Here is an 11,148-nt window from a genome sequence, read left to right on the forward strand (position 1 = left end):
AGTTCAGAAGATCAGTAAGAGCTTTCACTGGTCAAAACTACATCCAAATTTCACTGTGGCCCCTGGCTTAATGGAAACCACACGCACACCCTTGTACTTCTATCCAGGGGTGGAAGTGGCTTAAAAGTCTTGCTGGAACTGTACGCACGCTTTTAAAAAAAGTGCCACCGCCGCCAAAGTCAGTCAAAGCCAAAGGCCGTGAATATTTTATTGGAACTGCGTTCCAGCTCACTTTCACCCCTGCTTATATCTTTGTAAGGACTTTCATTGACGTTATACACTCCCTTGCCCCTCACCCTAAACTTAACCATCTCAACTGACTGCCTGACCTTAACCTTAACCCTAAACCTAACCAGAACCTGCTTCTAACCTCGACCCTAAAACCAAGTCTTGACCTTCAAACAGCCCTTTGAAGATGTGAGGACCGGCTAAAATGTCCTCACTCTGTTGGTTAAATACGTATTCTAGTCCTCAATATGTAGCAAGTACAAGAACATTTCAAGGTGGTTTAAAATAATGATTAAAAGTTAACCAAGAATCATTAATTAATAGTGGAAAAACAAGCTTTGAAAAAACATTTCATAACACAAATTAAATAAACATAACTAAAGAAATCAAAGATTGCAATATAGTTTGATGAACTAATTCAATAAACGTAACTGAAAATAAACCCAAGAAAATATAAATAACTAAACCAATATTAAACGACTGAACCAAAATACCAAAGAAAGTTTAATAAACTAATTTCCAAATGACACAATCAAAGAAAATAAATTGATAAAGGTTTTCAAACACTTAGGACATGGTCACTAAACATGGGCGACTATTAAGGCCCTAAAGCAGCCTGGGAAACAGTCAGACCTTTAAAACAGAGCAGGCCCGGGTGGCAGTCAGCCGCTCTGCACAGAAAACTTTTCCACTCCCAGCCAAACGGCCAAAATGCAACAAAAGAAAAAAAAAAAGACAAAATTCTAAATAACAGTCAAACTAAGAGAGAACTAAATCAAGAAAAGCCTAAGTAAGGAACCAAGGGAAAGAGCGCTCAGTCCACGTGCCAAAGCAGGTCAAAATGAAAGCATAAATAAGAGAGCCAGAGCAGCAGTGCAGCCCAGGAAGTAGTGGTCAGTGGCAGGCTGAGCAATTATGGAGCGCTGCGGGTGCAGCAAACTCTTGGCAACCAGAGGGTGAGCCTCAGCACACAGCTCGAGTACACAAACGGAGAATTACGCACAAATATTGATCAGCTGAGCACTGAGACACGGATGAAACGGGACTGCAGACAATGCGCTGACGTACCAGCGCGGGCTGATAGTGACACGCAGCGGGGCTCTAGCAGGTCACCCCATCTCCCCTGGCCCTCAACAGTCAGTCGCACTGCAAGGAGTGGAGATCAGGTCACTGAATTACGCACACATACACAAAAAGAAATGATGGCAGGATGCTTATCTGAGAGAGAAGATTGTGTGCCTTGACCGCGAACACACGCAAGCCAAACAAAACGCTGCCACACAAAGCCACAGCAAGCGAGGGGCGGAAGAGAGAATGGGCAGCTAAGCTGGTTAGCTGTCAGCTGTCTAGACTTCTGTAATACACCAAGAGGGAAGGGAAAAGGTCCCTATCTGCTTTTCTGGCTCTGAAAATGAATATATATATATTTTCATATATAGCCAGCTATAAATACAGAACAGAACAGGCAGCAAAAGGGAAATTAATGAAAGGAACACAAAAACTTTCATGTATATATATATATATATATATATATATGTATTATTGCTGCCGCGGGCCTACCGTGCACAAACGCGGAGGGGTTTACCCTTGCACAGCAGCTGGTTTCTTGACATCATGTCAGGATGCCAGAGCATGTCAGGGCTTCAAGTTGCAGTGTTACAGAGGATGTTAAGAGGCAACAGACTGATAAAGTGAAATGAATCAAAGATTCGACAAACTGCAGGTGAGACAATTAATTTGTAGATTGTTCATTGTTACTAATAACCATGAGTTTTCTAACTATTTGGTTGAACGGCGTCTCAGATATGTCTTACTTTTTGTCGGGTTTTTAATCAAGAGATTTTTGAATCGGAACTTTCTCTGGATTCTAGATTTAGCATTTCCACACATGCAATAGGGGAAAAAAACAAACAACTCACCGGGGTTCTGAAAGATGAATTAAAATAAATTGAGCCTGTGAGAGACCCAGAAATCCCCGGAGGCATAAAAGCAACCCTCTCCAAAAGAAGTACAAGAAGAAATGAAGAAGAAACAAAGATGGCAGGCATCACTCAGGTGAAGAGGCAACAGAAACCAAATGAAGTCAAGTTTGCACTTGTGAGGCACAAACTCCCTCTTCTGTTTGCACACACTCTCTTCGCCTTCCTGTAGGTTTTCCTCTCTCTGGCAGGCCTGCGTCTGCATCACGGTGACGTGGGGGGAGCGGCGGCTCTGCAGGCATCTGCTCGTTTTGTTAGGAGCCGTGCGCGAGTAAACACGTTTTGCTCACGACCATCTGTCCAAGATCAGATCTGCACGAGAGTTGGCGAGGAGATGGAGAGGGAGGGAGAGAGTGTTGGTAACAGAGAGGAAGGAAGACAAGAAATGGAGACATAGTGGATGGTGGTGACGAGCGCTTATATCTGCGCTTGGAGACAGAAAATAACGCAGGAGCCCAACTTTCACTAAACCTGGAAAGGAAAATAAAACATAATTCTCTCTGTACGCCGCCAGACCAAACAGCAAATAGCAAGTTTTGAGTGTTTAAGGGTTTTAAGTATCGGCCTCTGTGAGTGCAAAGTTGGAAGATGTGGCCAATATTCCTGTTTAAGATGATACTGATGAATAAAACTCCACTATGTACACAGTCTTTTCCTGAATAAGGTCATGGTTGGAATGACGAGTAGTCAGATGAGTTTAAGTGCATTGTAGGTGTATGTATTGTATACGAATGTGTAGGCACAGTAAATACAGAGAAATTTGTCTTGAGTCAGTTGCGTTTCCATCGTGAAAGAAGTTACACTTTTAGATAAAACAGCTCCGAGTGCACCCTCAGCCCCACTGACCCCACGCCCGTCCCTGCTCCAGGTATTTATTCTGTTTTCTACATCTTTGCTTTTATTTCAGCTATTTGCAGCTTCACGTTCACGTCACATTTTCCGCAAGTATTCATACTCTAGTTGCACTACGAAGTTCTATTTTCATGACCCATACAGTCGAACTGCTTTATGGTGGACAGCAGCTGCCAAGGAGTTGTTACAAATTTGCCTCTTAATGCGGCTTTTTGTGTTATTTGCAAGACAACAGTCCCAATCTACCATGGCAGACATATATGACAGGAAGGCTCACGTCAAATTATAGAACCTGCAACAGGTCCTCTACAAAAACACATGTGAACACCTCAATTGAACTAGGTTGCGCCACGGTTGCTGCACAACCCTTGTTCAGATTCCATGTTTGAGGAGCGTATGAGACCAACAGCCAAGCTGATGAGGAGGGACCAAGTTTCCTCTGTGCTCACAGTGGAAGGACTCAGACACATCTCAAGTTGTGACTTTTTTGACAACACGCCATTGTTTCAGGATATCTTTTATGCCTATTTATACACGTCACGTCTTTATGTCATGCATGTTTTGATATAACTTTACTAACTTTGTGAACGGTCGCCCCGCTTGTGTATGACTGAAGGTAAAGACATAAATTCACAGTGATGAGCAGGTACCTGGACGTACACGGACGAAAACTCACAGAGAAATTGTGAACATTTTAATGCAGTGATAATATACGATGATAATTGAAATAGTTATTATTCATTTGGGTTACACAGTTATGCATATTTATGTTTAATGTATTTTGATTTTATGTATATTTATGTAATAATCCAATTTTGTCAACATGACACCACTAAATTCTTTATGCGAAAGATCCACAAATTGACCTTAGAAATGAACACTGGTCTTGACTTTTCCTTGCATTCCTATTAGAAATAAACTGGATTACTGTGCTCCATGTAAACCTACATCAGCCACTCATATGCACCTGAAACCAGTAAAGAGAAGGTAAACTGGACAGTGGAATGACTCTCTGTTCCCAGGCTAATGTGGTTAACCCCACGACAAAGAATCCCTGTACTCACCCACATCTGCTATTCCTCCACTGAGTCACTCAGCTCTGATGTTGCTCCCTTTTTTGGTGGTCACTGTGGTGAACAGGTACTAATATGTCGGAGGCCACGGTGTCGGATTTAATTCATCACTTGTTGTTCTGCCTGAACAAAAGGTTCTCCTCACAGTTGTCTCTGTGGTAATGAAAAAAAAGAAAGAAAGACAATGAAGTAGACCTGAGGAAATAATCTTGTTTGAAAAAAGTTAAATTGAATAAGAAAAACAAATGCAATTAGGAATTTTCATAGAAACCAGTCAGGCCTGATGCAACAGGCTAAGAAAGAGGCGGTGGTGACACGTCATCTTCACTCAACTACCACTCAAGGTTGTGGTAAGAGCTGGTTTGAACAACTCGTTTCCACACTGTTTATTCAAACCGGGTCCTGCTGCACCTGCAATAATGAGGCATTTCAGCTTTGAATGTTTGCAGTTTACAGAGAGTTTATGTTCCGGATGAGCCTAAAAAAAAAAGCAATCGAAATATTTCTACTGGTTATGTTTAAAAATATGACTCAACTCCAGGCTCCCTGGAGACTGAAAGAGACACGAGAGAGAACTTGAATGAAAAGAGGGGCAAAGTGCCAGGACCTGATCTACGGTCTGGGTGTTTCCGTTGGCCTCCATCGGCTTGTCTTTATGGCTGCTGTTATCTGTCTGTCTGTCTGTCCGTTTGTCTGCTTATCAGGCCCCCAGATACAGAACCAAGGGCAGGAAATAAAAATATGTTGATGAGGTGCACACAATTGTCCAGAACTTTAAATCCAAAACAGTTTGGGTTTTTCGATCAACACAGACCTGAACGGAAACGGCCGCTGTCCATGTTTGTTAGCCTGTTGTGACCGAGCCCATACTGACTTTGACTGGAAAACAGTGGAATGGAAACATTAATATTTTTTGATGTAGGAATAATGAGGGAGTGGTGCAACACCAGTATTATCTGGTTCACTGTTTTATCATTACTACCCTGGTTTCTGTCTTAACTGACTGTTGAGTAAGCCGCTAATATCTTATTTTAAAAGTAATACATCTTGAATGAGTTGTTTCTGGGTTACTGTTGACTATTACGTTGGCAGTAATAAGGTTTAATTTAAAAACTGTTCTAAAACTTAAATCATCTTCATCCACACAGGGGTTTCAGCACCATATCAGAATGGACTTATCTGTGCTCACACACCAGCCCCCACCAGTCCTGTTGGGATTTATATCTCTGGATTTTGGACCTTTGGTAGATCAGAGTGATACATTTGAGGACAAAAATTTCAGGCAGGGACCGTCTTTCTTTAAAAAACAAATATCTGACAGTTCAGATAAAACAAGCGATTAACTGAGTACTTATCTGGAGACCCAAATTGAATCTTGACAAGGCTGAAAAATCTCAGGGCAGCAGGTTTTACTTGACAGACCAAAAGGCAACTAAACTGCACCCACCGACATATAAAAACTCCCAACACCGAGGTCTCAGGGTTTGTTTGTAGAAAAACACTTTGTCCAGGGTTTGAAAGAACAGGAAAGGAAAAAAAAACAAAAAACCCAAAAAACGAAGCAATGGTTCTCCTTTGTACTTTTAATTCCTACACCACTCAAACTGTAGGGAAGTGTTGTTGAATGTCTGGTTCCCTCATCTTGAAATCCACCATCAACCACTTATCTAAGGTCATGTCGCAGAGGTCACATTTCCAGCTGGGAATCCCAAACTTCCCTTTCCAATGCAGTATCAACCAGTTCTGACAGGAGATCCTGAGGTGTTCCCAGACAAGCATGAAGATGTAGACTCTCCTCCGTCCTCCGTCTTGCCCTCCTCCCAGCCTGTGTGCCTGACCACCTGGTTTGGTGGTGACTGGCAACAGCCTCCCTCCTGAGGAAACCCATTTGGGCTGTTTGTTCTTCAGTCATGACCCGTACTTCATGACCTTAGGAGAGAAGAGGAATGAAGACTGGCCAGGAGATCGAGAGCTTTGAATTCACCATAAATTTCAAGGCAGTGGTTGTTAACATGAAGCTAAACAAGACTAGAGGTTTTGACATTAAACATCATCATTCTGAAGTGAGAAACATGAAGCTAGTCATGGGGATGATGTCACATGTCCGTGGTATAGTTTTCTCACAGCGTAACGTCAGCTTTGTGCTTCTGGTTGCCTTCAGGCTGGTAATGTCATCGTTGTGGGGTTCATTTGTGAAGATTATCTTGCTCACCAAGTCTCACCAACTTGTTTACCACAGTTTTTGGCAATAATCCTGTGTATAAACTAGTACGACTAGTGATGTTAATTTCCTGGCTGCCCTACAAAAATCCTCATCCTGCTGGTGTACCTGTTCGCATCTTTATCCTTTGAGCTGCTGACGGGATGTGAGTGATGCTGGCTTCATCTACCCTGACCTTATTCTGTCTTTCCATCCCTTCCTGTCTCCATGCCTGACAGAATCACAATCACTATTTTCTTCATTACATTCATTGCATACAGAGGATAAACTTGTCAGTGCTCTCAATGAACAGCACACAAGTAGAAAAAAACAACACATCGGCCATTTTAGAGTAGATCAGGAAAAAGCCTCAGTGATGGCAGATACTTCTGTTAGCAGGGTAACTCGAAATGTTGAGAATGCAGTTTGATGAAATCAGGACAGATGGTAGCACTAAGGTTGAGCAACAACTGATTTTGAAAAGATCCTGTACAGTAATGTTAATTTACATTCAGGAGGAGAACATTTCATGCAGATGTTTTAGTTGGCCGACTTGAACTAAAGGAACCATGGCTGAAGTTGATGCTGGTTAGCAACTTAGCTTTGTTAGCAAAGCGTGTGTTCTTAGCTCGGGTTTTCAGGAGTTCTAAGTATGAATCCAGTGGGGAACATGAATGTATATGCTTCACAGTATGTTGGCCACCCTGAGTGAAAAATTAGCTATGGTGCTCGCCTAATTTAGGTATTTTACGACTGCTACTAGTGGCACATCATGATCTACCACTAGTTCATCATGCACTGAGAGGGAGAAAGCAGCTGTTGACTTGAGTACAAGAAGAATATGCCTGATTGTCTCATTAATTAGAGCAGAAACATGTCTGGCTAGTGTAGTAATATTGTGTGCGTGTGTGTGTGTGTGTGTGTGTGTGTGTGCAGCTGCTGAGGCCGGCAGGATGGAGGTAAGATAATGAGCCGAGACTCTTTCGTCTCAAGAGCCTGAGTAGTTTGTGTCAGTACACAAACAAAACCACATAGAGTGCGAGTACAAGAACAGTATTTACTGGACGGAACTACTGCATTATGTCAGACAACCTTTTAACTTGTGGTGAAATAAAGGTGAATTAGGGCTGTGAGAAAGAAACAGACACTTGAGGTTGTGTGACAAATATGAGATGTTTTATTTCTATGAATTCTTGTTTGAAATACTTTGCTCAAAGGGAGAAGTCATACTGTTGGATGTTCCAGATGGGCCTCACACAAACAAACATTTGTCCATATTGTGCGACTGGCTCACCAGACTGCTATCTGCATGCTATATGGCTTTGTACACCTGTTAACGATTTTTGGCAGAGGGTTTGTAAAGACCTATCACGGTGGTTCGGGTACCCCGTCCCCACCTCCCCCTCACTTTGTCTGCTAGGTGACCTCACTAATGTTAATATGGAAGTAAACAAATCCTGCATGCTTCTCACTGCTCTAAGCATTGCAAAGAAGGCCATCCTGATGAATTGGAAATCCAAGAACAACCTAAGCATTACTCAGTATAGAAACCTTTTATTAGACCACATTTCCATGGAGAGAATGTCTGCTTGGGAAGACAGTCGATCGTCAGAGTTCGAACAAATCTCGTCCCTGATAATTAAATCCATCACGTAGTTTGGATGGGGGGGGACTGGGCTTCGTGGCCCTGGCCCCGGGGCGGGTGGCTATGGACGCTGGCTACCTTGAGTGTCCGGTGGCTCGCTGGGCTGGTGGGCCCGGGGTTACTGCCTTGGGTCTCGCCTGTGGTGGGACGGTGTGGGGGGCGTGGGGGCGGCTTCCCCTATCATGGCAGCACCCTGTGGGATTGGGGGTCCTTGGGCTGGGTCGGGGCCTCCACCTGGTATGGGGGCCCTGGTGCCGGGGATCCGCGCCAGTCCCCCGACGGGGTCCTGCGGTGGGGGGACTGTGCTTTACTCTTCAAAATTACACATAGTGAAATAAAAAAGAAAATTATTTAAGTTAATGATAGAGTCGAACTCACACATGACGTGAAACAGAACCTATAATTGAAGTAATACATTCTGAGTTACTCATTGTTATGTTATTACCTCTACCAATGAGGTATGTTTGTGTGGCTTTAAGTCCGTCTGTTAATAGGATCACACCTGACTCTGTGGAGTGTTGCACGGGGGACCAAGAAAGAACCCACACATATTTTGGGGGCAGATTGATGTCACAATTTCATTTGTTTGTTTGTTTGTTTGTTTGTTTTTTGGGATATTGGGTTTTGCTGAGATTGCTGACTGATGTTTGCGCTCTTGACAATTGAATGCTCAGAATTTTGAGGCAGCAAATGCAAATGCAAATGCAAAAAAAAAAAAAGCAAACAGAAAGTGGAGTTGTCGTGTCTGTCTGTCAGGTATTTATTCCATTCTCTATGTGAGGAAATCTGAACCAATTCTGAGTCGCATCTAAGAGCAGAGGACGTTCATACAATAGATTAAAAGCCTGAAAAGCCCAAGTAACATAAATTATTTTCTTATTTGGAATTCCTCGCAGCTGCCCACGTAGTTTATATCTATGTAGTTTCAGAGATCAGGGACACAGACCCCCTCCCCCCCCCCCCACACACACACACACACACACACCAGCAGCCCTCTGAGGGAGGAGAACGGATCAACCTGGATTTCTGACATGCCTGTTGTGTTTCCGTAGATAGAACATGCCAGGGGCTCTGTTGGATAGATAGCCAACAATGCATCTCCCTGCAGACGAGACCCTCAGACTGGTAAACCCAACGCCTACGTCCCATGCTCCCCTCACTCCTCTCCCACGCTGTCTGTCTGGACGAAGGGGAAGCTTCAGTCTTTCTGCCCGGGGGGTGGGGGATTGTGCGTGGGTGAAAACAGGCAAGACGTGCAGTCAAATACATGAATATAAGAAACCTGTCTGCTTTTTATTTTTACCACTAAAATGAGCTTCCAGCCAGCTTCTCTGTAAACACTGTCTGTGCCAAGTGTGTTTTGTACCCTTAGGGAGCAGCTCCAGGTTTCCCAACAAACACTTTGTCGACAGTCAGGCGGGCTTCATTACCTCCTCTCCTCTCAGGCAAATACTTGTCCAATGAACTGTAACATGATGTGGACTGCCAATTCTTTTTTGCAATGTGAATGAATGGGTATGAAACTGATAAATGACAAGGAAAAGTGAAAATGTGTCTGACATGCAAAATGACTGAAAGGCGGCAAGCAATTTATTCGCCATTCTATGAGATTAAGTCACAGCATGAAACCATTACCTACAAGTACGAATGTTGTCATTTAGAAAATGTCATTCGAAATAATGTTTCTGTAAAGTTTAAGAATGCTTTAATTGCAGCTTTCTTCAATTTTTGGGGGGGGGGGGGTTTACTGAATATTTTATTAGCAAAATTCTGTCATCTGTTGCCTCAGTAATGTCCCAAAATTATTCTCCATATGTTGCATTTAAAAACATGTTCATAGATGACCCCAAAAAAAAAGTTATTTGGGATGAAAATAATCCTTTACAGCAAATCACTTTTTATGACATTGAACATTTTAGTATCGTCAGCCAGTGCTTTGTGAATCTGAGAAAATGCCTCCACGTATCACACCTTCAGGCAGCAGGCAGAAATGACAACAACAGTGGCGATGGGAACTGTTTAAGAGCGTTCACACGACACCAACAACAATCGACCGCAAATCTGCTCTATCAGAATATAGAAAATGGCCGCCAGCCTTTTCAACATAAAAGAGATTGAATGAATATTTAAAAGGATTTCTGTCAAATTTTAGGAAATATTGTGGTTAGCCAAAGGCTAACATTATGCAGCTGCTAAGTGTTATTAATATCTGCCATCACAATCTGCATTAAATGCCTAAAACCTGTATTAATAACGAATAATGTTGCACCGTAATACTACTTAGATTGGCTGACATGGCTTGGAGGTAGAGTGGCCGTCTAGTAACCGAAGGGTCACTGGTTTGATCCTCACTTCCCCCGGTGACCATGTCCAAGTATCCTTGAACAAGATACTGAACCCCAAAATGCCACGGAGTGGTGACCCGTCCAGGGTAAAACCCTCCTCTCACCCAATGTCAGCTGGGACGACACCACCACGCATGACCCTTAATGGATAAGCGGCATAGAAAATGGATGGATAGATGGATGCTGATTAAATTGCATTGTAATTCTGTATTGTATTGTAACAATGATTAAAATCCATTTTGATAAAATGAAAATGACGTTGGACGCCGCAGTGGTGTCGTGCTTCGCACTGTCGCCTCACGGCAAAAAGGTTCCGGGTTCATTGGTTTTAATTTCCAGGTTTGTTTGTATTTTGCCAATGACACAGTGGAAGGATCCACTGCAACTCTGCTGCTACAGACCTTTGGTTTTGTTGAGCAGCACATTTTAGCTTTATTGCTTCAAGTGTCCCTGTAAAACAGTGTTTCCCAACCAGGGGTACGCGTACCCCAAGGGGTATGTGAGCACATTGCAGGGGGTATGTGGAAAAATTAAGAATTTATTTCCACGATAATAAAAAATATTCTTTGTCATTTCATAAGTCCATCAATAAAATGGTACGTGTGCGCTATGACTTTGATTTTGGTATGGCTGTGCCACAGGTTATTGTCTCCCCAGGGAAACAATAACCTGTGGCACAGCCATACCAAAATCAAACAGCGGGAACCTGTTTACCTGCAGGTAAACATGGATAAATGGCTGAAACGTCCAGTTGCTGTGGATCCAGGAGGGGGAAAAGAGCCCGCCGACAAACGCAAGAAAGATTCCCAACCTAAACCAAGGCAGT

This window comes from Aulostomus chinensis, chromosome 17, assembly GCF_037954235.1.
Source record: "Aulostomus chinensis isolate RoL2024-O1b breed Wild chromosome 17, RoL_Achi_v1.0, whole genome shotgun sequence".
NCBI classification, from domain to species: Eukaryota; Metazoa; Chordata; class Actinopteri; order Syngnathiformes; family Aulostomidae; genus Aulostomus; species Aulostomus chinensis.